Raw genomic sequence first — 27,157 nt, forward strand, 5'->3', positions numbered from 1 at the left:
ACATTTTTTCAAGTGGTGCTCCTCTTATATTTAGCTGGGAAAGAGTAACTATCCCTCTTTGCCCCAGTGCAGTGTCTTTTCTAGTGGCTGTTTGCTGGTGTTCTTCTGCATCTTTTTAGATGGTGAAGGCTTTTGCTCAGGGAGCCATTTTAATTATTTGACAGAATTATTTGATTTTTGTCAGTAAACCACTTTGTGAACTTTTCTGTTGAAAAGTTAGGTAAGTAGCTTAATTCTCCTTCTAGAATTTTGGGGAGGGCGCAGTGCGCAGCAGCACTTGGATTGCAGCAGCACATCAGGGGTGGTATCTAGTTGGGCCATCCCTGGGAACAAGGGCCTCAGTATATGGTTTGATTCAATATAAGGCAGCTTCATGTGTTCAAGAACCACCTGCTGGATCAAAGAATCAAAGGCCAATGGATTCATCATTCTGGTTACAGCTGTCACTAATTACTTGCTTTTTAATACTTATATAGTGTTTCTTCCTCCAAGGAGCTCCAGGTCTAGTACATGTGTCTTCCCTTCCTTTTAGCTTGATCACAACCCAGGAGGTACAAGTTGAGAGACAGTGAGTGGTCAAAGGTCACTCAGTAAATTCCATGGCTGAGAAGAAATTTGAACTCAGACCTTATATCAAGACCAAATCTACTGCTGGCAGCCCCAATGGCAGCCATGGATTCATGCCGATCTATATAGGGGAGTGGCCCAACTGTTTTCCCTAATTGTGAATCTATGTTTTCCCTAATTGTGAATTGTTTAACTGCATGGGCCTCATTGTGAGGCTGGTCCTGATCAAGACAACATGCTACCACAGGCAGAGAATAAAAATCAATAGGCTGAATGGACAAAATATGTTCAAAGAAGTATGCGCTTATCTGGTTATATGAGAAATAATGATCAATTAAGAGAAGAAATGGACCTTGAAACAACCCTGTTAAAGAAAGATAAGTAGAGGTGATCAAAAATGTAAAAGCTCTGGTTACTGTACAAGGCTGAACTACAACTTGGATATGTGATCAAATGGGCACTGTATGTAGGTGTTGACATCCCAATGAATGCTTGGGAAGGTGTATGGCATGGAAGATACAGTATATGGTATGGCTGATCTGGAGTCAGATCATTGCATGTTCTAAGAGTCATTCTTAGGGATGCTTGGATTTCACTCCAGGAACACCTCAAAAGAGGTGTTTAACTTAGTTTAACTAAGTGTTGAGTGTTGATGTCACCCTTAAAGGACACATGAACACCCCCAAGCTGCCTTCTTGTAAAACACCCATTGTAAAGGATGCAGCCCAGACATGGATGTTTTGGTTTCTACGTTGGTAACTTTCCTGTTCCATTATTCTGCAGCGTACATGAAGGAAAGCAGCATGTCTACTCAATCAGATGTTAATATTCAAAGACCCACATTTCTCAAACTGTGGGCCTGGGACCCACTAGTGAGTCATGACCCCATTTTTGGTGGTTTGCAAAACCGACAGGGCAGATTAGGCTATGTGCCTCAAGGGTTAAACAAGCTGCTACTGGGGGAGGGATAGCACTGCTGCCCAATCACCCCTTGGCATTTATAAATCAGGCAGCAGCCTTTAGGGCCTCTAAAAAGTTTGAAAACCACTGAAACAGGAAAAAAAAGGGAAGAGCTCATCTGTTCACATGCTCAGGGGATCTATGTAGAGTCCCATCTAAGGGAAAAATAAGGCCAGGGCGAAATTCAAGATTAATTAGGACCCACAGAAGACAATCTTTCCTGTCACTTTGTGCTTCAGTAACATAATGTGTGGCACAATATGGATGTCTAAATTACCACCTGCTCCCAGTAACGACTGTATTGTCAGAAGCAAAACCTCGTGGCTGATTTTTCAACTGTCTACAACTGCTTCTCAGGAGACAGGCCTACTAAATTGGGAAATATTTTTCCTTTTGAAGACATCATGATTGAGGCAATAAAAATGCATGATGATATCAATGTCCCTTACTTTTTTAAAAAATTCATTATAGTAACAATTTAGGATTAATTAGAGTTACCACTGAATTTCCCCCTCAGTAACGTTTCAGGTTTAATGTAGGGATTCCTGCCTGGCCAAACTATCTGAGGAATTGCAACGGGAACAAAAACTCAAGTGAAATTTCTCTTGGGGAGAGCGGCACATCCCTAATTGCCCTCAAGTTTAACCTAAAGTGAAATATTTCAGGGCAATGTGAAGGTTCTTGGGTGGGCAAAATGGAATTTCAAAGGAAAAAGTTTCATTGAGACTAGCAAAAATCAGAATGTCAGAGAGGTTTGAAGCATTCTTAGCATATACAGTACTTAGAACATTTTTCTGTGGCTGCCTCCAAGAAGTTTAGAGGGCTGTCCCTGTTTCTCTCCCACTGTATCCTCTCAAAAACCATGTGGAATGGCTTTTGTTTAGATATGGTGACGAGCCCAGTGTAACGAACCGAGAGCCCAATCCTATCCAACTTTCCAGCCCTGGTGTAGCCATGTCAATGAGGTGTACGCTGTATCCTGTGGTGGGAGGGTAGTTATGGAAACCTCCTCAATGTAAGGGAATATTGTTCCCTTGCCTTGGGAATGCATTGCAGTTGCACTGGTGCTGGAAATTTGGATAGGATTGAGGTGCAGAAGAGCAGAAGTGGTGCGATGATGATGGTCAGAGCAGGTAGGATTGAGCCAATACTCCCGTGGAGCAGTCACATAGGACAGTGATTTGGCCTGGGACCTACAGGGCAGGTTTTTAAACTATTTATCTCTGCGCTGTTATTCTTGCTGCAGACGTGGACCTCCCATTAAGAATGATAGGGCAAATGCCCCAGGTACAAGCCTTTAGGACCCTGTGGAAACCTCTCTGAGGCTCCCAACGGGGTCAGAAACTGTGCTTCCGGAAAAACAGAAGCACGGTTTAAAGCCTCGGGGAAACCTCAGGAAGCTTCCCCGAGGTTGTCTGTGGCTGCACGAGGCTCCGTGAGCCTCAGGTGAGTGGGAGAGTGGATTTGCACATGGGGGGCAGCACCAAATCCCATGGGGGGTGCAATCTTGGACCTTTGCCCTGGGGTGTGAAGCTCAGGAGGTTCTCCACTGTCCTGCTGAAAGCCACCTCGGCTATTTAAGTGGAATCATCCCTCAAGGGCCACAGAACATCAGCTCTGCCACAGGTCCCGGCTTTAACACTGGTGGATTATGAGATCTGTCACCATAAGGCTTGGATTAGATTGGGCCAAAAATTGTTTTTTTTTAAATTGCTTTTTGTACTTAGCTTTCTACACCAATGCTCTCATCTGCCACACTTCAGATTTATATTGGCCTCTTTGGATGGGGAGCAAATATGCATTTTGCATGAAAGTAGTGCAACAGATAAGAGAAAGAAAACATGAAACTCATATCGCATCTGTTGAGCTGTAACTATAAGGTTGTTTACCATTTTCAACAATGCCAAATGGATCTGATAATTGTCTTGTTATCTGTAATATGCAGTGCTACTGCGGTCATCCAGCAGTAATCTGAACACATGCTTCCATTAAACAAATGACAAACTATAACACAAAGGGAGTCAGTGTTGGCTCATCACTGCCCTAAGCAGCTTTTCCATAAAGATGTCTCATAAAATGACAATAACCCCGGGAGTCTCCCGAGCTAATGTAATCTGACCAAAGTCATCTGCTTTTGAACTGGAGATGCTTCAGTGTGACCAGAAAACATACTTCATTGGGGATTAAAATTAGATTCCAGGCAGGAACCAGAATTAAAAGCAGCAAAAACGAAACACAGCTTGCTCCCCTCTTGCCAATGCATGACCTGGTTTAATTAAAACTTGATTTTAAGTTTATTTCCCTATCCTTGGACACATATACTTCCCACGCCATCAGGATGCAAGTGTAGGAAATCATAACACACTTTTCAGTGTATCTTTACGTTTAAAAAAGGATTTTCTTAGCTTAGTGTGTACTGAGAATCCTGAGCACCCCATTAAAGAGGTGGTTGGAGTTTGTTTGGCCTGGCCGGGACACGAGAGTCCAGTCCCTCCCCCAAGGGGGAGGTGAAGGGGGTGGGGTCTGGCAGCCACGGCATCTTTAAAAGGGGACGAGACCCAGCCCTCTTCCTCCTTGTGCATGTGGGCACCGTGGGAACAGAGTGGACCTGACCCCATCCAGCCACCTTAGGACCAGTGCAACTCCCGAGGAGGCCTCCTGCGCTGGATCTCATGTGCAGCATGTTTGATCTGTAAGGTGGGGATGGGGGTTTGGACAGGCTCTGCCCAAGGAAGGATCAGGTGCAGTCCAGGCACACTTTCCTGGGAGTAAGCCCCGGGAGTGCAGGGGGACTTGCTTTCTTGGGAGTAAGCCCCGGGGAGTTTCCCACTTTCCTGGGAGTAAGCCCCGGGGATGGCAGGGGGACTTGCTCCAAGCAGACATGCTTGGAGTGTGCTCTCAGTCCCTGGCCTGGTGGGCAGAGGGGGCAGGCTGCTGCTTTTTAGCTCAGAGCCAGGACTCCCTGCTGGCCTTGCCCGGGTCTCCAGCACACGTGGCACTCCTGCTGCTGCTTCCTGGGAGGGTGCCCACAGGGGTTGCTGGAGAGGGGCGCTGTGATCGCAGGCTGCTCCAGGGCTCCCACCTGCCCAAGTAGCAGGTTGCAGTGCGCTCCATGTGGGAGCGCTCCTGCCTGACCGTGCAGCTGCAGGACTGTTGCAGCTCCCTGCATGCGGCTGGCAGGCAAGCCCAGGGCTCCCAGTGCGCTCTACGTGGGAGCAGGATCTGCATGGCATGGAGCAGGCGCCTGGCTGCACGTGGCTCGAGCTGCAGGACCGTTGCAGCTCCCTGAGGTGTCCCGCCTAGCCCGGATCCCTGCTGCATGCAGGATCAGGCACATGGGAGGCGGGCGCCAGCTCAGCGCCTCCCTCACCCACTTGCATGCGAGTAAGTCCCAGGGACCATAACGGGGCTTGCATCTGAGGAGCCAGGCAGATGCAGGATCATGCACATGGGAGTCGGGCACCAGCTCAGCGCCTCCGTGTCACCCACTTGCATGCGAGTAAGTCCCAGGGACCATAACGGGGCTTGCATCTGAGGAGCCAGGCAGAGGCTTAAATGCTGGGGCTGCAACCCCAACCACGATTTCCAGGGAGGAAGCCCCATAGTCTATAATGGGGCTGGCTTCTGAGTAGGCATGCAGAGGCTTGGACCATAAAACTGCAGTCCTCGCCCCACTTTCCAGGGAGTAAGCCCTTTGGACTATAATGGGCCTTGGACTCTGGCTGCAATCCTACACACACTTTCCTGAGAGTAAGCCCCATAGTCTATAATGGGCCTTGATTCTGAGGATGCAGGCAGAGCCTTGGACTCTGGCTGTAATCCTACGCACACTTTCTTGAGAGTAAGCCCCATAGTCTATAATGGGCCTTGATTCTGAGGATGCAGGCAGAGCCTTGGACTCTGGCTGCAATCCTACACACACTTTCTTGCGAGTAAGCCCCATAGACTATAATGGGCCTTGATTCTGGGGAGGCAGGCAGAGCCTTGGACTCTGGCTGTAATCCTACACACACTTTCTTGAGAGTAAGCCCCATAGTCTATAATGGGCCTTGATTCTGGGGAGGCCTCCTCGTTAATACTTCATCAGTTTTGGAGGATATTTAGAGGCATATGGGGAGCCCCTGGTCATCTCAGATTGCTTACAGCAAGCACTCCATCTATGTGGGAGCCGCTTTGCAAGCTGCCTGGCCAGGCTTCAGCACCCAAGGAATGGGGCAGAGTGGATGGGGCATTTAATATGAGAGTATAGCATTTAATATTATGTTTTCCCTGAGCATCAGCAGGGCATTTAGTAACTCACTTGGTGGGCATGCTGCCCTTGCTCCTTGAGAGAGGAGATATGTGTGCTGCCCCCTATGCCTTTAAGGGAAGAGTGGCATTCTATTACCAACCTGCTTAACAGGCATGCTACCTCTTCTCCTGAGGTGAGGATGACAATCTGTTACCAGGCTGCCTAATGGGTGTGCTTACCCGACTTCTGTGGGGGTGGTGGTGTTCTGTCAACAATGTGCGTACCAGGAGTACTGCCCCTACTCCTTTCAGAGAAGGGGGGTGTTCTGGTGCAGACCCATTTTAGTGGGCATAATGCCACTAGGCCTTTGGAAGGGGGGAGGAGGTTTCTGTTAACAACCCGCGTAGCTGTTTCTCCTTAGAGAGGGGTGATGTTTCGTTACCAGCCCACTTAATGGGTGCACTGTCCCGGCTCCTGGGGGAGGGGCAATGTTTGGTTACAACCCCCCTTACGGATTTGTGGCCCCTTCTTCTTCAAGAGGGGGGCGTTCTATTAGCAACCGTTTAATGGGTGCTCTGCCCCCGCCTGGGAAAGGGGTAATGTTCTGTTACCAGTCTGCTTGTCAGGATTGACAACACACTGGCAGGTATGCTGCCCCTGTTCCTTGAAAGAAGGGTGAGGTTACCAACCCACTTCATGATGAGCGGTCCCTCCTCCAGCGGGGGAGGGGTGAGGTTATGTTAGCAAAGTTGCTACCAACCTGCTTAACAGGCAGTGTTACCAACCACTTTAATGGGCGTGCTATCCCTGCTTCAGTGGGAAAGGTGGGATGTGCTGTCAACAACCTGCTAACAGGTACGCAGCCCTTATTCCATCGCAGAGAGGGGCGATGCTGCTAACTCACTTAACAGGTAGACGGTCCCTGCTCTGGTGAGGGAGGGGCAAAGTTCGGGTGACAACCTGCTTAGCTACCCCTACTCCTTAAGAGAGCAGTGAGGTTTTCCAACCTGCTTGACAGGCGGGTTGCTGCTGTGCCCAGTTGAGGCACTGCAGGAGTACGAGGGGGAGCCCTGTTCCAGCATGTGGACGGCTCCCCGCTGACTTTATCCCAGTCTAGGGTGGTCTTTTCACATGCCCTCATAGCCCTGGAGTTGAAGAGAGGAGGTGCAGGTGACCCATCCAACTCCGAAGAAGACAAGTCGGATTAGGCTGATGATGTGGGCTGAGCTGCCGCGCGAGTGCCCTGATCGCGCTGTGGCTGTATTCCCGTGGGAGGGTTTCACCCACCCCCGCCTGACCTTAGGTTCTCCGCTGGGGGTGGTGCCTAAGAAGGCCCCTGGGGTATACCGCCTCATTCAACAAGTGTCTTACCCCACGGGACATTGTGAACAATTGCATTCATGACCAGTATTGCACTTCAGTGACTCTGGCGTTCCAGGCATTCCCCAATCTCTGGGGGAGCAGCGTTGGAGGGGATGCCTTGCTATAACCTCTCTGCTTTCATCTTGCAGGATGCTGTGGTGGCCCAGGGCGCGTATTAAGCTGCGGCAGCAGCAGCAGGGATACCTTGAATTGACATCTCTGCTTTCATTTTGCAGGACACGGTGGTAGCCCTGTACGCGTATTAATCTGCGGCCACTCCATGGTCTTTTGGGCCCGCAAGAGGGCGGCTGCAACCCCCCTCAGATCGCACTTGGGCCTCAGCCCGCAGTGCGGGTCGCTTGGTTAGCCAAGAAGGGGATGAGATGGGGCCAGCTGCTGCCCGCGTTGATGAAGTTACTGAAGGTGAACCGCCCACCGGATGTTTTGGGTGCTCCACCTGGGCGAGAATGACCTTTGCAGGAGGTCTGGTCTGGCTCTGATGAGCAGAGCCCGTGAGGACAGCAGCACCCTTATGCGTTGGCTGCCTGGTACCGCCTTGGGCTGGTCGGACCTCTTGCAGCGTTGTGGATGGCGAAGGGCCTTCTGCTGCACTAAGATTGAAAGGATGTGCAGGAAAATCACCAAGGGCATTGGTGGCTTGGTGTCTCGCGCTGGTGGCAGCGTGGTAATGCATCTTGCAATTGTGTTCTCGCTACCTCACCTGTACAGGGGCGATGTGTGTTCATTTGTCGGAGAAAGGCGCAGGCATCTTCCTTAAGGACCTGCAGGACGGCCTTAAGTCGCTTCTGCCCCTGTTTGGGAGCGGGGGGGGGTCAAGCGCTAGGCTGACCCCTCCTTGTGGCAGGTGGTGCGGGTTAGGACGCGTGAATGGGACTTTGGCATGCACCTTCAGGAGGCATAGGCAGGGCAGAACCCTAATTCAGTCCTCAGGGGCTTGGCGGCATGAGGACTTAGACTGGGCCCTGGCCGGGACCGTGGGGCACACCTCAGAGGCTCAGCGGCTCGAGGTGGCGCAGTCTGCAGTCCGGCTGCCTTCCCCTTAAGGGATAGACATGGAGGAGACGCGCCGTCCCAGTAGCGGGGCGCGACTTGGAGTCGGGTGCATGCCCGCCTGGGGGCAGAGGTTTCTGGTACCGCCCAGAGGTCTCTTCCTGCACCACAGGGGCTTTTGCTGCCTCGGATGCCGCAGGTCTCGGCCTCTGCTTGTCTTGGTAACATGAAATAAAGTTGCCCTTTCTCCCATTTCTGTTGTTTCGAGTGTTCATTGGACAGTGCGGAAACAAATTAAATATGATCCCACTACTCAGAGAGTGGCAATTGCCTACTCGTATTGCTTCAATGAGTTAAAATGCTTGCCACTATAAGCAAAGCATATTTGAATTCCATTTGAATCATGTAAAATATTTGTTCTATAGGATTTTTTACTTCTGTATGCTCAGTAAAAATGCTTGGCGAATACATTCTTTCCTCAATGCCTGATAGTGGGAAGGTGCTTTTAACCTTTGGGGGGGGGGGGGGAAGGGAAACATGAGTTGGTTGGTTCCCTTGGTTGAGACACTGTCAGTCCAATCCTAACCTGCCCTGGAGCAGACAGTCTGGCAGGCTTGCCTGCATCCAGACCAGGGTTGGGGCCCAAAGCGGTTCAGCCAGGTGCAAGGGGAATTGCTTTCCCTTACTGGATCCCTGGCCCTGTCCCCCTCACCCGCTGACGCCCACGGACCCGTCTGCCACCTGCCCTCCTCCCACCCTGAAATGCCTTTCTCCTGCCTTCCCCACACCCCCTCAGACCCCTGCACCGATCTGGCTTGGCTGGCGTGGACTTACCTTATGTGCCAGTCAAGCAGGGCTCACACCAGCCTACTTCCTCTTCCGGTGGTGCAAGAGCTTTACGGCATTTTCACGACACTGGTGGGCTGGCGCAAGGGACTTGTGCCAGCTCAACCGGAGGTTGGGATTGCGCTCTGTGTAGGATATGCCTATATAGCCATTAGGTCCGTTTCTCCTGTCCAGTGCCACAGTATGTCATCAGGGGGAGAAGAAAGACACAAGGCAGTTCCAAGTGGTCATGGCACCAATGGTGTGGAAGAGTGTGGAACACTGGGGCCTAGCACTACAACAACATGCTGGCCAGAGAGTTTTTTCCCCCAAAAGCAACCCCAGGTTGTGGTTTGGACTGTATCAGCAGGAAAAGGCAACCTTGGCTTTTACCTCACTGCACACCTACATGCAATATATGGCATAGTTTGTTAGGGCAAGGAACAGCGGCAAGAGCAAGAAACCAGGGCTTTTTCAGGTTCATGGAGCGGCCTATTGGAGAGGAGCAATGCAGGAAGCGAGTAGCCGCCACATGACTTGGCCAAGGGAAGGATCCCTCCTCACACTGTGAGGGAGTTCAGGACTTTATGGAAGGCTTGGTGTTGCTGAGCCCCCTTACACACACCCGTTTTATAACATTGCTAAAAAACAAGGACAAAGTCACTTTCCCTGACTTGTGGGAATGGATTGAAGAGACCATTACCTTCCCGATCCTGAAGACATTGGAACAGAAGAGAAGGTGAAAGTTGCCCCAGCAGAAAGGACCAGCAAAATGGCTGCCTCAGATCTGAGGGAACCCATTGGGGCAGTGGTCGCTTACCCCAGGGTAAGGGAATAAATGACTATGGTCACATGGAGAAGATTAAATCATTTCCCCTGTACAGCCACATTGACAAAAGCTGCCATTTGCTCTAGTGGAAGTTAATATCGGTGCCGGCGGGGGGGCAGGGGGGGCGGGCTTCGAATATGGTTGAAAATATTTACAGCAAAGCAAGTCTCTTCAACGCATAATCAAGACGAGAATGAACTATTGTCCTCATGGTAAATTGGCACGATGAGGTCATCAGTTATCCAAATCTCATTAGGTTGTATCAGTGGCAGACTGAGGGGGGTGGCTGATTCAGGTGGCCACTGTACCCTGAGTCTGGCACTGCCACCTCCCTCTGACCTGCTGCCTATATAACTACGTACAATGATCTGCTTCCTGCTCACTTGAAGCAGATCATTTTGTTCCTTACCACATTCCTACATGTGGCCATGAAACTTGAAGTCTTACGTTTCCATGTTTCAAGGCAGCAGGAACATAGTAAGAATTGGGAGAGGGGTTGTTGCTGATTTTTGTAACACAGAGACAGAGGACCCAAGTTGTGCCACCCCTGGCTGCCACTCATAGAATCATAGGTCACTCAGTGTAGAGCTAGTTGGATCAGTGGTCTAGCTCAGTATATTCTAGGGCAGGGGTGCCCAAACCCCAGCCCTGGGGCCACTTGTGGCCCTCGAGGCCTCTCAATGCAGCCCTCAGGGAGCCCCCAGTCTCCAATGAGACTCTGGCCCTCCAGAGATTTGTTGGAGCCCACACTGGCCCGACACAACTGCTCTCAGCATGTGACTGTTTGATCTCTCACGTGAGCTGTGGGATGAGGGCTTGTCACCTGGGCCCAGCCAAGGTGGCCAGGAGCTTCCTAGGACTAGGGGCCTCCTCTAGGGTAGAGGCCTCCTCGGGAGTAATACCCGAGTACTCACAGGACTGGGGTCCCTTACAGAGCACCTCCCTGGGAGGAGGAACAAGGACCAGCTGGGAACACCCAGCAGGCACGTGGTTGGAAGGGGTGGGGCTGGCCCAAGAGGGAAGAGGCCTCATAAGGAGCCTGGAGAGGGAAGAGGGGGGTGGCTCCTCTCCAGAGGGGAGTAAGGCTCAAGGAAAGCCAGAGGGAAAACAGCAGCCCTGCCTAAGGGAAAGGAGAGAGGCCTCCAGAGGGAGGAAAAGGATGGGGGGGAGGAGACTTCCCTGACCCTAGACCTGCCTGGACCCAGAGGGTGACCCCTAGAGAGACAGGGTCGTGGAGACAGGAGAGTGGAGCCAACTATACCCCGGGGGAGCCAGCTGGAGGGGAAGCTAGACCAGAGAGAACAGGGGCCCTCCTGAGGCCAGATAGCCTGACTCCAACTGCCAGGGGGGCAGCCTCCAAAAGCCTTGACCCTGGGCCAAGGGATTGGGAAAGAAAGGCTGTTGCTGACAACGCCCGGGAACAGGTAGGGTCAGGTCCAGAGTCCGCCAGATGAAGATGACGACACAAGTCAGCATGATGTCTGTAGGTCTGTGACTTAACAGTCCAAATGAATGTAAAACGGCTGACGCTATTAAACCGCCTGTGTCAAGCAACTATACCTGCCTCCCATCCATTAATCTGCCGCCGACCATCGTTCAAGGACCGGGTAAGCCCCTCACACTCGCTTGCTACCCAGGGGAGGGGCCTTCTCCCGCTATGGACGCTACAGGGCTCCTTCCATTGATTCTTGTTTCACATCTGTGATGCAGTAGCGGCAGCAAAGGAAAGGCCAGCCTTGCTTTGTGCAAGGTCTTTGGCCTTGAGCTATTGCAAGACCTTCATTCATTCATATAAGTTCATCTTTAATATATTCATTTATGTAAACTTATGTAAATTTATTCAAATTTTAAACATGAATTCTTTTTTTCCCCGGCCCCCGACACACTGTCAGAGTGATGATGTGGCCCTCCTGCCAAAAACTTTGGACACCCCTGCTCGAGGGCCTGTTTATCCCATTCCCCTCAGTCTATTGCTTTCCACCCCAAATCATCTCCCCCTGTTCCCTTTCTCTGCCCTATCAGAGGAGAAAAGATGCAGATCCTTTTCTGTTTTTCTTCCTGAGACAAGAAATCACTTGGCTGGCCTGATCTTGACTGAGGAAAAAAAATGGCCCAGGCAAACGGGTTTAATCATCTCTTCCCTTCCTCCCTTGGTGCTCCACTCAAGGCCTCAGCCTCCTGCTGCTGCTTTCTATTTGCAAAGGTTGAAGGGAAGTTATATCAAACTACTTGGCCTAGGAGGATAGCCAGTATTTCCAGGTGGAATCAAAAATAAACAGAATATCATGTTGTGTTCAGGTGACTGTTTATCCACCTTTATCCATCCCGACCTTTTTCTTTACATGTCAACAGTGCCTCCTTATGTCTCTGAACAGAATAGCTTGTAACCTAGATTCCTTCACACTCTCATTTGCCTGGTTGCCCAGAGGAGTGATGACTGGCTCACTCACTCGAGCTAACTGTGGTATTTTACTGGACCATTTCCATGATACAACTTAGTACCTGCAAATGTTACTTCTTCTTTTTCTGTCTGCAGTCCTGCAGTTCAGCTGCGGTTCAGCTGCTGCCATAGCAGTAAGTTTTATACGAGATGGGGGATGTCTTCCTCACAGTTCATATCAGATTTGGACGTTGAAACATATTTTACTTGTCTTGAAAGCGTGGGATGGAGGTGGTCTAAAAATAAGATCTCATTAGACACAAAAAAAATGACTGTTATGCATGGATGCAGTGCCTAAGAGGACTTTTACATAAGCAGTGATGTAGCCTTGGCTGTAACTTAGAAATGGCTTAAAATTAAATGGGTGTATGATGGGCTTTGGCCACACAGGGAACACTCACAATATACCATGCAATGCACGGAGGGGAAACATCTTTTCAGGGATGTGCCAGAGCCATGTCCCAAGTCGAGTCTCGAGTCTCCGCCCCGTGACTTGAGTTGCCAATGAGTCATAATGGGCAGCCTTCAGGACTCATCCAGAGCCCTTTTTAGAGTCACTTTTACTCAAGTCCAAGTCTTTTCGAAAAGCAAGTAAAAGCAGGAGTCGGGCGCAGCTCTGCAGAAAAAAATGGAGGTGCTGTTGGTGGTGGGATGCGTGTTGGATTTTTCATTTACACTGCCCTGATGTTTCCCATCCCATCTCCTGTCAGCAATGTGCTGAAGTCCTTCACTTGAACCACCCTCCCCCCATGTCCTTGCTGCCCCCTCCTTCCTTGGGTTTCTCCCCTCAGCCTTATGCAGCCTCTCTCCCTCCTCTCCTCCCCTCCTGCCACCGCCCAACCCACCCTCCTCTCACCAAGTCTGTTGCTTGCACCGCTTTGAATGCAGCTTCCAGATCGCCCACAAGATGTTTTGGGGCACCGCGGCAGCAGCAGCAAAAAATGTTAGCAAGCACACAGAAACAAACAGCAGACTGGGCTGGCGGACTGATAGACTTAAATTCCAAAACTTGAGTCTACGAGTCAAAACTCATTTCTGAGAAAAGACACGAAATCAGGAGTCAGTTTGGGATTCAAAGATACATGTACTCGAGTCTGTACAAGTAGCGAAAAATGTGGTTTCATGACTCAAGTTCAAGTTGTCCGAGTCGTGGCCCATCCCCGCTCCTTTTTGACCAAATATATACTATGTACCACACAGAACTGGGAGCAATTGAAACTCTTTTGTGGTGATGCATATGGCATTCCCATTGTTTAAAAAAAATTCAGCTCATACATTATGTATTGAATATTATTTAATACTCATGGCATACCCACATGTGTGAATGGGATTTTTCAGGGTTTGCTCAGCAATAGGAAATGAAACTAGAGAAGATTAGTGGCGTGATCCTATCCAAGTGATATGCTTCTGAAAAGGTGGGATACAAATGTTTTAAATAAATAAATAAAATCTCAATATTAATGTCTAACACAATAACAGTGGGAAAATGTGAGGAAAAGACACAGGTCATTGGTGACCAAAATTTCCCTTTACTGTTTGGGCTTTAGAAGCAAAAGATCCTGGAATAACCATCCATCCATACTATTTTGAGGTTCTTATGTAGTTGCTTACGGACATTTCAGAAATCTGTGTCAATTATTATAGACAGAACCAGCTCAAAATGAAATGATATCAAGTGACAGAATATTGCCAGAAAACTGAGCAGTCCAACTTCCCTGCCTGTCAGAAAACATCACCTGAACTTGGTGGGTCTTCGAATGCATTTTAAATTGACAGGATTTCACCCTGTCTCCCTCGGTATCTGTCAGAGTTCAAATTGTAACAGTCAGGCTATATTTAGGAGTGTTTAGAGATTAAGAGAAAATAACTGTTTGGCACAGCAATTACATGGCTACAGCAGAGAAAGGGAGTCCACAGGAATGAGCCTTCTGGATATGGAACGGAGGATGGGGCCAAATGTGCCTCTCTTGAGAGGGCATTCCTTGAAACAGGCTGTTCTCAGACCATTTCAGTCTGTAAGGTACTGAGTAGCAATTTGAATTGAGCTTGGAGGCACATCGGTGACTAGCACAGATGTGACAGGAGTGGGGCACATGATCCTGACAGCTGGTCCCAGCAGTAATTGACCCACTGCATTCTGGACCAGTGGAAGCTTCTCAGCAGTCTTCAAGGGCAGCTCATGTAGATCTCATTGCAGCAATAACCACACATTGTAGGAGTTCAGAACCGGTTCCACTTTATCTGCTCATATTATCATCATCATCCCACTTTTCAACAAAAAAATAGTTCACAAAGAAGTTTGCAGAGCAAAATAAATCAATAATAACTAATTTGGTGAGCATCTTTTTTTTACGGGGAGTTCACGCAACACCACTGCCAATTGGTTGCACAATGGTTCTTTCTGAGCTGTTGCCTCATCTAACCTCAGACTTGATTTGTGCTGACTTTTGTGTACGTTATAGAACTGGAGAAGTGCCTGAACAGCCTAGCATCATTACTCCAAGAGGGAGGGGTATGGATTGGGTAGCGAATGGATTATGTTGCTTGGGAGTCAGTACTGCAGATGTATTATGGGGCAAATAGCACGACATTAAGCTCTGCGTGGAACCCCCATTATAATTGTCATTCCGGCTACCTGCAGAACAGCAAAGCCTCAGTAATGCTGGAGAGTTCCAGTGTAGAACCAGCTCAGGAAACAAAATGTCATCAACAACATACAGGTGGGACTTCAGTATCCACTGATTTGACTCACCACTGATACTGGGATCCACCTTTAAATGCCTTGCAACAAGGAAAAAAGCAGCAAAATCCAATTTCCTACCTTTACGATGTTAAACTGCACTGGTTGCAAGCTTCTCAGGGTTAATGATAGCTTTACAGACCCACGGGGACCCCCAATCTGGCCCACAGGGAGCTCACAGTCTCCAGTGAGCCTCCAGCCCATTGGAGACTGCTGGAACCTGTGCTGGCCTGCAACTGCCAGTCGCAACTGCGAGACATGAGCTGCGGGCCAAGTTAAAGCAAGAGCTTTTGTAGTCTCCCTGTGTTTTCTACTTTTCCCTGGGCATTATTTTAAACAACCCCCACCCCCATTGCCTCTGAACAACTTATGTCTCCATGTGTTTGGCTTGGTCTGTCTGGTTTCACTGTGCAAGAGGTGTGTGGCAAACAGTTTGTAGTTCTCAGGTGGTTCTGCGTGCCTGTTCTCATGTGTATTATAAACTCAGTAAAACTCATTCATTCATATAAGTTCTGTCTCCATTTCTTTATGTAACTTTATATAAATTTATTCACATTTGAAATGTAAATTAATTCCTTTTTTCCTGGCCCCTGACACAGTGTTAGAGGGATGATGTGGTCCTCCTGCCAAAATGTTTGCCCACCCCTGATCCATACCAATGCATTCTGGGGTGACAATGGAGGAGCAAGAAACCTGGAAGTGGGTCTTTAAAGCTATTTTTCCACTGATTTGGTATCCACTGCTTTTTTTTTTTTATCCACTGAACCCCAGTGGATAATGAGACACAACCTGTACATACATCTCTTTCTAGATCTAGCACTATAAGGCAAATGGTGTAGAGCTGGTCCCTGGAAACAGCAGTTTTGGAGGTGTGTTGAGCAGTATTCCATGAGGTCCAGATTTAAAATCACATAAGTATGTGGTACAGTATTCCATGGGGTATTCCATTGGGTCCAGATTTGAAACCACATAAGTATGTGGTACAGATACCTTTCCCTAGGGCAGAAGATAAAAATATTATGAAAAGTACCCATTTTCTATACTCCCCAAAGGTTCTGTGAATGTTTATTTTTGCTTGTCTTGATATCAACCCAAGTTCACAGAGGGATGATATGCTTGTCTCACATATCAACCCAAGTTCAAATTTCAAATGCAAAATGTGGGCTTATGAGAATACCGGGCTGCTTTCTGTAACCCAGTGAACTCAGGACACGTGGCAACATGCAAAAGCACTGAGCCAGACTCCTGGACCTTTTCCATTTGTGCGCATCATGAAAAATGATATCTAGAAAATGGATCAGCTTATTAAGTGGTTGGTGATGAGATGTAATTCAAAGGATGGCAGTGGGAGCATTTCACGCCTTTATTTTTTCATGGTCTTGGCATTATAAAGGCTTTGACACTACTTTGCTCTGATTACGCAAGGAGAACATGATGACCCACATTTCGAGCACTCTCCTCGCTCTACGGAGTGCCTTCTTCAGCACTACAATTTTGAGAAGCCTGGATGACACTCGGAGGGATGTGTCAGAGCAAATCTCTCATGGAGTGGATTTCTGAAGCTGATTATTGAATTCCCTAAAACCATTGACTCATGCTGTCCTCGACATAATGAACTGTTACATCCCAAAAGCCATGACACATGTGCAGCAAAGGGAAAGGAGTACATACAGTTGCAGTACAATTCAGCCTTTGGACATGAGTCAAACAATGCCTCTGCCTACTGCGCACTATGCCAAGGATCCAGCTTCCTATTTGAAATGCAGGAAGGGAAATAAAACAAGAATGAAAAGCCATCGTCATCATCCCCCAAAGACAGAGATGCTGCTTTTTGTCTTCCTGTACATTCTTCTAGAATTGCCATACAATTTGCAATCTGGAAGGGATGAAATTCACACTGATCCCTCCCCCCCATTAACAGGGTATTCATGTTTTGGATGGTTGTGTCCTGGTCAAACGTGTCCTTGGAATTTTGTGTCCAGTTTTTTGGTTTGGTTTGTTTTGTTTTGCATCCCAGTTTTTTTGTGTCCCACTATAACGGGGCAACAAACCCTGTGTTATATATGCCAAGCCTCTTATCCTATCCCTAACTCTAGCCCTAACTTTACGTTTTAAAACTTTAAAAGTGCATCTAATATAAATATATATATTGGGACACACAAGTGTCCGGAAACACAAGAAAAATGGGTGCAAATGTCCAGGGACCCCAATGACTAGGACACATTTGGCTGGGACACAATTGTCCAGGATGCAGTGGTCCTGTCACTCACCCACACACAGAGTCACGTACAAAAGGGAAGGCAAGTACTGCAAGTGCCATTTGAAGGTCATCGCACATGCTAGGCCACCCCAACACCAACATAGAGAGCATGCAAAAGATGAGGTCAGTTATGAACATACTGAGCCAAAGCCTAGCATTTGTTTTTCGGTCTGTGCAGCCTAGCACGCGTGATATGACTGTCATGGATGCACAGGAAACTGGCAGCATATGTGTGCCAAGCTTCTGCAGACATGCGGCTTCTCGCTCTCCTTTTGAAGCCTCTGTGTAAAGACTGCTTTCTTTCAGCGAATGAAAATACAACAGGACAGCTGCTGGTGTCAAACTATGTTTAAGGCCCAATCCTAATCAACGTTCCAGCACTGACACACCAGTGCCAATGGGGCAGGTGCTGCATCCTGCAGTTAGGGGGCAGTCACGGAGGTCTCCTCAAGGTAAGGGAATGTTTGTTCCCCTACGTTGGAGCTGCACTGTCCTTACCTCGGTGCTGGAAAGTTGGTTAGGATTGCACGCTAAGTCACTAAACTTCTGCTCATGCTCTGGAAACCAAGAACATGCAGAACCTTTGTGGAGAGGATGTCTCCAATGAGCAGTATGGCCAGCAAGAGTACAAATGAATTTGCTTTCATAACATAGTGTTCATAGCAGTCTTTTTGTGTTCAGTCCATTACATAATCACATTGGCATGTATATTTGTTTCATCTAGTAAAATTTCATGAGGTTGATCTTCAATGGCCAGCCCAATCCTACCTAACTCCCCCTGTGCCAATGGGGCATGTGCTGTACCCTGAAGAAGAGTTTCAGGCCCTGGGGGCTTCCTTGAGGAAAGGTAACATTTGTTACTCTGCCCTGGGGCAAGGGTCCACTGCCCCAATGGGTCTAGTTGGAGATGCTCCAGCTACATTGCTGATACAAGTCCGAATGGATACGGGTACGTGGATTGAGGTTGGGAAAGGGGATAGGATATCAGCAGCACCACTGCTGCTGATACGAGCCCTCCCCCTTGTCAGGACTATTCTGCCAAATAACCCTAAGAAAATTTGCAGTCTGAATAGGGCAAGGCCGTGATGTCTGGGCCTGAACGTAAGCATGTGTGTATCTCCCTGTATCCCTCTGTGAGCACTTGTGACCAATCAGTGTATGAAAAATGTTGAGTCATAGTAACAAAGTACCTGTAATACAAGTCAATGTAAAGATACGGCTGGTGCACCATGGGAGATGTTGCTATCAGTCATGAGACTATGAGGTAATGCGATGAGGTAATGCTATGATGTCAGCTCTACTGTGATTGGTGCAGAGCAGTATATAAGTAAGGCAGGTATAGCTCACCTGCTACAGTCATTGTATGGAGTCAGAGAAAGCAGAAGTCTATGTCGGAGAGCTGGAGATTGTGGCTGTGATTATGTACTTTTTTTGCTGCAAAGGAACTGCTTATCTATAAATTGTTTTATAAATACAGACCGGTGGTCGACATCTGCCTTGTTTGTGTTGCCTTCTTTCTGGGACCCCTTCACCGTCCTTGGAGCTAGCATTCTGCTGCGCTCTGCAAAGAACTGGCACTACACTAAATTCCTCAACACTCCTCCCCAGTTTCCTTCTCAGGAGTGATACCTGCTACCTAAATAAGGTGATAAAAAGAACCTGTTCTAAATCAGAAGACAAAAATGGCAAAAAGCTGGTGTTTAAAGGAAGACACAACCCTAAAACCCTGCAAATCTTAAGTGAGATCATCACCATCACCCTCTTCTCTCTAATATGCTAACTGCGCTTGGAATTATAAAGCATTTGGTACAAACCTAATAGGAAGGCATGCAGCCTTTGCAACATAAGCAGCTGTTCGACATCTGCATAGAGAATGGTAGTATCTAACAGCCTTTCCTAACTCCCCACATAGCAGCTCCATCATGCAAAATGCATCATGCATTTTGTATCCTGCAGGGCAGTTTCAAAACTCCTGAATATAAAGAAACATTTGCTTCCTTTCCTGGGGTAAGCCTCTGCTGGCTTGCTGGGTCTCTCCTGTGTGGGTTCTGTGATGGTATATAAGATGACCTCTCTGACCGAAGTTCTTTTCACACTCCTGGCACTTATAGGTTATCTCCCCTGTGTGGGTTCTGTGATGGCATATAAGGCTGATGCTGACACTGAAGCTCTTTCCACACTCCTGGCACTTATAGAGTTTCTCTCCTGTGTGGGTTCTGTGATGGTATATAAGATGACCTCTCTGACCGAAGTTATTTTCACACTCCTGGCACTTATAGGTTCTCTCCCCTGTGTGGGTTCTGTGATGGCATATAAGGCTGATGCTGACACTGAAGCTCTTTCCACACTCCTGGCACTTATAGAGTTTCTCTCCTGTGTGCTTTCTGTGATGGTATATAAGGCCGCTGTGGTAAATGAAGCACTTTCCACATTCCTGGCACTTACAGGGTTTCTCCCTGTGTGGGTTCTGTGATGGAACATAAGGCCACTGTTGACACTGAAGCTCTTTCCACACTCCTGACACTTATATGGTTTCTCCCCTGTGTGGGTTCTGTGATGGCATACAAGGTTGCTGCTGATACTGAAGCTCTTTCCACACTCTTGGCACTTATAGGGTTTCGCTCCTGTGTGGGTTCTATGATGGCGTATAAGGCTGTAGTTGACACTGAAGCTCTTTCCACACTCCTGGCACTTATACGGCTTCTCCCCCGTGTGGGTTCTCTGGTGAATCTTAAGTTTCCTACTCCAATGGAAGACCTTTCCATGCTCCTGGCATCTAATCGGCCTCTCCCCTGTGCATGCTCCTTGCTGTGGAAACCAAGCCCTCTTTCTTCCAATCTGGTCCCTAACTGATGCTGTTGAAAAAAAAAATGCAGTAAGAGATCAAAGGAAGAAAGTTCCCTTACAAAAGTCCCCTTCTCCTGAGGTGCCTCCTGTGCTAGACCAGGGCGTGCAGGATCCAGCGGTAGCTGTTCTTGGTGCCGCCGAGTCTGGGCACCTTGGGCAGCTCAGGATTGGGCTGCCCGTTGGCAGACATAATCTGCTTTTATTTTTTTCTTATTCTGCAGTCTCTGATAGGATGGGCAGCTTGGCTTCATTCTAGGTCTCCCTTTTCTGTTTGGAAAATATTAGAAATCCCTGGTATTTTCCCATTTCATCCCTTAGATAGATCTGATTTTTTAAATTATTTTACTTTCCTCTGACATAGGTATGTCTCAATCTGTGCTTAACATTCTGGAAGGGGGGGAGAGTATGTCCATCGGATCCATGGACTAGGTTTGCTATCTCTGGTGAAATCAAATTTCCAAGCGTTCCATGTTTTTTCCTTGCCTCTGATAGTTACGTCTCAATCTGTGCTTTATGTTGGAGGTGTATGCTCAGGCGGCAGGTATGTGCTCAGGAGTTATGTATTACCCCCCCTTTACTTTTCTGAATTGGTCTGCATGTCTGGTGAAAGCACATCCATGATTGTCCCAGATGCGTCAATTCATGTCTCCATGTGTTTTCTGCTGCTCCCTGGGCGTTATTTAGAAAAAAAAACCTGCCCCAATTGCCTCTGGACAACTTATGTCTCCATGTGTTTCTGGCTTGGTCTGTATGCACAAGAGATTGTGGCAAATACTTCATAGTTCTTGTGTAGTTCTATATGTCATAGTTCTCGTGTATTTTAAATAAGCTCAGGAAATTCATTCATTCATATAAGTTCCTTCTCTAATGTATTATGGAAATTTATGTAAAGGTATTCAAATTTGAAATGTAAATTCTTTTTTTTCCTGGTCCCTGACACAGTGTCAGAGAGATGATGTGGCCCTTCCTCCAAAAACTTTGAGCAACCCTGGCCTAGATCAAGACTTCAGTCCAAAGGGAGAAGTTTGTTCCAGTTGCCATGAAGGGACAAAACATTTCTAAATTTGAAAACACGTTCTCAGACACATTCCCTCTCAACTTTGCATGTCCACTTTTTGGACTTCCATCTCCAATAAAGATTTCCAAGTTTCCTAAAAGGAAGCTCAGAGGATCCTTTCCTTCCATTCCAGCCCCCAAATGGACACCACAATCCTATGCACGGAAGCCCTGAACTGAGCCCAACTGCTTCCAACAGGGCATATTCCAACTGGGAAAGCATACCAAGAACTGAGAACCTTGCACATTGTGTAGCGGCTTTTGCGTATTATAATCAGCAGTGTTTTTTAAAAACACGCATAACATGCGCACAAAAGGGGGAAAGCAATGGTGTGCAGAGATCCCGTGTTGCACATACTTTGGCAAGAATTATGGTACACCAAAGTTTACTGAAAATGCTTGAGAACCAAACTAGGGTTTCAGCTCTGATTCACTATTCTGACACACTCACTCTGAAACTATACGGGGGGGGGGGCACCCAACCACCTGGTGGATTGTGAAAGTTTGTTGTTATTGGTGATGATGATGTTGTTGTTGATGATGATGATGATATTTCAAAGGGTTCTTTGACAGCCCCATTAATTGATATTCTAACTCAGTGGTTCTCAAACATTTTAGCACCAGGACCCACATTTTAGAACGACAATCGGTCGATACCCACCAGAAGTGATGTCATTAACCTGGAAGTGCTGTAACGGCTGGAAGTGACATAACCAAGTGTCACAGGGGCATGCCCCGTGACCAGGGCAACGCACCCATGGAGACCGGGCATGGCAGGGAGAGCTCACCTGGGAGAGAAGTCAGGGCAGCATCCTCCTGGGCAACGGGTGGCTGGGACAGGCAAACAAGCCCCACAACCTGGCGGCAGGCTTCCCCGACGGGGACTGCTGCCTCCGCTTCGGCGCGACCCCGCTCAGGACTGCCACCACCGGGGACGCAAGACACACACCCTGCCCGCAGCAGTGGCAGCGGTGGCCGCAGGTGGCTGGCAACAGGGGCATGCAGCGGTCTGGAGGGGGGGCGCACCGAGGAGAGGCGGAAGTTCCCCACCGGACTGGGTGTGGGCGGGGCAGAACCCAGAGGCCAGAGGCGAGGGACCCCGGCTGACCCGGGAGGGGGCGGGGGCGAGCCCTGGCGAGACAGCCGCATAAGAGGCTGGGAGAAGGAGGAGGGAGGAGAGAGATGGGAGGCAGGGAGAACGGCCTGTGAGAAGAACGAGGCCATTCCCTTCTGCCCCAGGAAGGACCAGCAAAGGAGCCTGAGGGGAGGAGAGCCCTGTGGGACGTGGTCCGGGGGAAACACTGGCTCTTGTGATCCCGGAGGGCGGGGAAGGGGACGGGGAAGGAGTCCACCCAACCGCCCCGGCTCCCTCCTAGACTTACCTCTAAATGACCCAATTGCTGGACGTTGGTCTCAGGAGGCGCTTAGGCTTAACCCTCCCCTGCGGCAAGTCGGGGAGAGAACTGTGAGGAAACAGGGGCGAGCAACGAGGAGGAATTCGTGTTAAAAGCCTAATGGTGAGTTAGACTAATGAATGTTAAAATACTTACCAAATTAAACCGCTTAAACAGAACTTGGACTGCTGCCTCTACTTCAGATCTAACGGCGGGTAAGCGGCGGGGGACCCCAGGGAGGGAGGTGTCCCCAAGAATGGACATCACACCAAGGAAAATCTTTAACACCCCTCATGCAACAAAATCAAATCAACTTAATTAAGTAAATTAAAAGCTTACAATAAGTATAAGTTTTTTAAATTATTTAAAATAAAGAACTCTCCTAACCCTCCCAAGCAGTTCTGATCTGTTTTTAAAAAATTCCCCAAACACCCCAAAGCCTGCAATCCTATCCACACTTATCCAGAGTAAGTTCCATGGTAGCATCAAGTCTAATATCTTAAAAATAAAAAATACATTGAAATGAATGGGAACCCACCTGAAATTGGCTTGCAACCCGCCTGGTGGGTTCCGACCCACAGTTTGAGAAACACTGCTCTAACTGTATAAGCCATGTTCCTAGGTGCCCATGTTCCACTTTTGCTCTCTGTAAAAGTTGCACGGGAATGAGACAATGATTTTGACAGGAGATAGGAAAAGAATCAACACTGTTTCAAATGCAAATGCTTTACTGTTCCGGCTGTTGCTAAGCGGTGAAGGTGAATCGATCCCAGGAGGTTGAATCTGTTAATAATTCCTTCATTTATGACATTCTGCCTCTCTGACACAATAAGTCAATTGAGTACAGCTTTTCTGCACCACCACAATCCCCTGAGGTTGAAATTAGATCACCCAGGACCTGCCCCAGCTCATTTCCATCTCCTTCTATCATGGAAGTAAATGTGAAAGCATTGGCAGAAGGAATGTGCTAAACATGCTAATGGCATTAAAGTTCCCAAGCCATTAGAGAGAATGGCACAGAAGCAGCAGTAGTAGAAAGCTATTTCACTAAATAGAATATTTGGCGCACTCTAGCAAAAGCGGACCAAGCACGTCCCCTTTACATTACCATTCATATATTTTAGCTCGGACATCTGAACCATAAAATAGAGAAATAAGGACAGATCTTTGGTGTGCATGTTTGTTGGTAACATTCTCCTCGATACAAAACAAGGTCAAATCTTCATGACATGTGCAACAATCCAATTTCCCCTCAGCAATATAACTCTTTTACACTGGGTTGTAAATTGGAACAGATGTAAACCTCCATTGTTCAGATGAACAGTGGTTTAGTGGTGTTATTTTTTGTATTGTTCAGTTTACTTATAATCTGAGCCTAGACATTTTTCCTCAGGTTTATACTCAGGCCTGCTTCTTTCAACTGGACTTAGCCACAGGGACGTGTGCCTAAAATTTCAGCTCTAAGGATTAGGTAGATCCAGAATAAATCTAAATAATAGACTACCTATTTACAATCCTGTGTTAAGGCATGATCCCATAAAAGTGATCCTGTGTTTGCCCTGGTAACTGGCTCTTAGCACCATCTTGGAACCTCTGTAAGAAAGAATAGAATCAACATCAGTGAATGAGGGTTTTGTTTACTTTTTAAAAAATTCAGATCTCCATGTTCAAAATGAACAATCGTATAAGATTTATGCAAGAAAATATTTGTTCTAAATTACTTTCACATTCACACCTGTGTACTCAGGAAGAAAAAAAATTGATAGGGCTATTTAATATGGCAATGGTGCATACAGTTGCCATATTAAATAGTTCTACCATTTTGGCAGGGGAGGGGAAGACCTACCAAATAGCCCTACCATTGAAAATAAGCCCTATTGAAATTTTTTGGGCTTATTCTCACATAGACATACATAGGATTGGAATGCTTATCCCATTTGGGGTAAGGTTAATAAAAGTACCATACCAGACATTCATGCTAACAACACAAAGCAAAACAGCACATTGGTAGCTGCAGTACTAGTCACCCCTAGAAGATGAAGATGAAAAGGTTGGCCAGCCTTTTGACTTTAGGGTTCCTGGACCTTTAACAATTGCATAGAGGCAGAAATTTCAGTGGGTGCAGCCTGTGTGAGATGACAAGCTGCACCTGCTGAAATTCCCTCTTCTACACAACACAATTATTAAAGGTCCAGGAGCCCTGCATTCAAAAGGTTGACCAACCCTGGCATAGGCTGATCTGGTTGTTCCAATATGCTGGTATATACACTTTCTGTTAAGGCTGAAACCCTCTGCACACTTACGTGGGTGTAAGTCTTATGGAGTTGAATTGGACTTACTTATAAGTAGACATTCATAGGATTGAGTGGTAAGATTTTGTGCATTGTGCAAACTAAAGTTGAAGAATGGGGGTCTTTCCTCACTTGCTAATGTTCAGCAAAAAATTACCCTCCTCCAGCTGCATTTGGTTCAGCAAGGATGTGAGTGCCAGGATCTTCTTCCTTGTCAGTACAAAAGCACTGGAGCTGAACCAGCTACAAACCCTTCCTACATCAGTCTTCTACTTTAGTCTGCACTTTTTTTTTTTTTTTTACCAGCGGTGATTTTTTTCCAAACACATGTAAAAGCCGTTTGGGCGCCATCTGCACTAATGACCCATTGCCCCGTCTTGCCTCGTGCACCAGGATGAAGCTGCCCTCTGATTGGAGGAGTCATGCTGGGGGGGAGGAAGACTGAGTTCTTCTAGGTGCACATCTTTCACACCAGAGTTCATTCCAACCTGGTGGCTTCTCTCGCCCTCCCACCCCACAGACAGTCTGAGATTAGCTGGTTGCTCCTCGAGGGCCAGGTAGGAGTTTTTTGCTGTCAGCCTGGTTGGCCCTGGCTTGCAGTCTTTTTGCCTACCCTAGACTGCCTAGGGTGAGGTGTGGGTTTAAAGGACTAGGTTTTCCCCCTGTTGTTGGTTAGTTCATTTATTGGTCACTTGGCATAATGCGTGCAGGGTTGGCTAGGCAGTTTTGCTATATCTGGTGTCCAATCTGAGGCAGCAAGGTCAGGGACGAGCTATGACCACTCTTATGATGCCTGACCAGCTCGAGGAGGCTGGTTATCAAGCCCTTGACCGAACTGTCGAAGCTTGGCAAGGCTTTTCCTGTGGGCTGAGCAGTTCAACTGCCTTAACCTTTCGGGGGTGAAGAGGATGGGCTGACTCAGGTGTTGTACTGGACTTGGCCTAGAGTTGGGTGGTACGCCCAAGATACTTACAGGGGAGGTACACAACTAGAGTAATTTCCCCCTACTTAGTGCCCCACATGCTGGAAAGTGACATTTTAGAGTCTAACCTGCTCTGCTGCATTTGTTGTAAATTCATCAACAAAAGTGGCCCAGTTAAAACCCAAGCCGCTGTCTGGTGCCTTGTTGGTGGGTGAGGTGCACCTGGTGCAAAACAATCATGCGCAGGGATGCAGTGTAATAGTCAATTGTATCATTTGCCTGTGAAAGAGAGGAGGGTGAAGATGCACAAAGATTTCTTGTTGTGCTCAGAATTTTTTTAAAAGGGACTTCAAACTGGGCTTAGCTCAAACAGAATTAGCTCATATTCAATCTAGACAGAGGGAATTCTACAGCTAACACTCAAACACAGAGTCCAGTCCTACCCCGGCCATGCTGTAGGGTGCCACCATGCTGAAAAGGAATGTATGGGATGTGAGATTATTGGAACTCGAGATAAAAGTGAAGACAGGGGAGGGGGATGAGAGAAACATGGGAGGCATTTTGTATAATATAGCGGTTCCCAAACTGTGGGTCCAGGACCCACCAGTGGATCACAACCCAATCTTTGGTGGACTGCAAAATTCACAAGGCAGATTAGGCTGTGTGCATCAAGGATTAAACAACCTGCTACTTGGGAGGGGGAGCACTGCTACCCACTCACTATTATAGCCACAGAGGCTTGAGTGGCTGCTAAAGTGAAACCTTTTTTAGGTGGGTCCCGATGCTAAAACATTTGGGCACCACTGACATACTACATGCTTAGCCCTAGACATCAGGGGCTGATGAGGTCAAACACTGGCTGACTGCCCATTAGAGTGCATCTTGGTGGGCTAACCCCTGAGTCCTAAATACTGGTGGCAGTGGTAGCACTTCCTACACCATTTGGGGTGGCTGGCAGGGCACCATGAAGTGCCCAGTGCAGGGTTTGGTTACAGGACCCCTAGCATCCTGGCTCCAATACTTGCTAAACATAGGTACTTTCAAGGATGGAGAACATTATCTTGTAAGCATGGAGGCACACATTTCTAGCAGAAAGTTTAGATGCACCACTGTCTGGTAGGTAAGCAAGTCAAATGGAATAGGGGAGGATATTTTTGCCAGTTCTCTATCACACTTTGTATTAACATGTGGATTGGCTCTTCTTTAAACGTATATCCATTGTGCTAATGATGTGAGTTCATGCTCCAGAAGTTCTGCTTTAGGAGATTAACATTCTAATATGGCCCGGAGGGAAAGGCAGAAATCCATCCGTCTATGTACAAACTTCAAACTGCTTGTGCGACTGTAAATCCCCAACCTGCCTCGTTCAAATTAAAACTGGAGCAGAACCAAAGACTCACAAGAGAGTTCATCTCCTTCCAG

The 27,157-nt window shown here is 47.7% G+C and overlaps 1 pseudogene; it reads right to left on the reverse strand.

Annotated features, from left to right (window-relative positions):
- The window catches only part of LOC136638566 (zinc finger protein 721-like), a 1,054,179-nt pseudogene that overhangs the window by 631,699 nt on the left and 395,323 nt on the right, over positions 1-27,157 (reverse strand).

Source organism: Tiliqua scincoides, chromosome 2 (assembly GCF_035046505.1).
Source record: "Tiliqua scincoides isolate rTilSci1 chromosome 2, rTilSci1.hap2, whole genome shotgun sequence".
Classification (NCBI taxonomy): Eukaryota; Metazoa; Chordata; class Lepidosauria; order Squamata; family Scincidae; genus Tiliqua; species Tiliqua scincoides.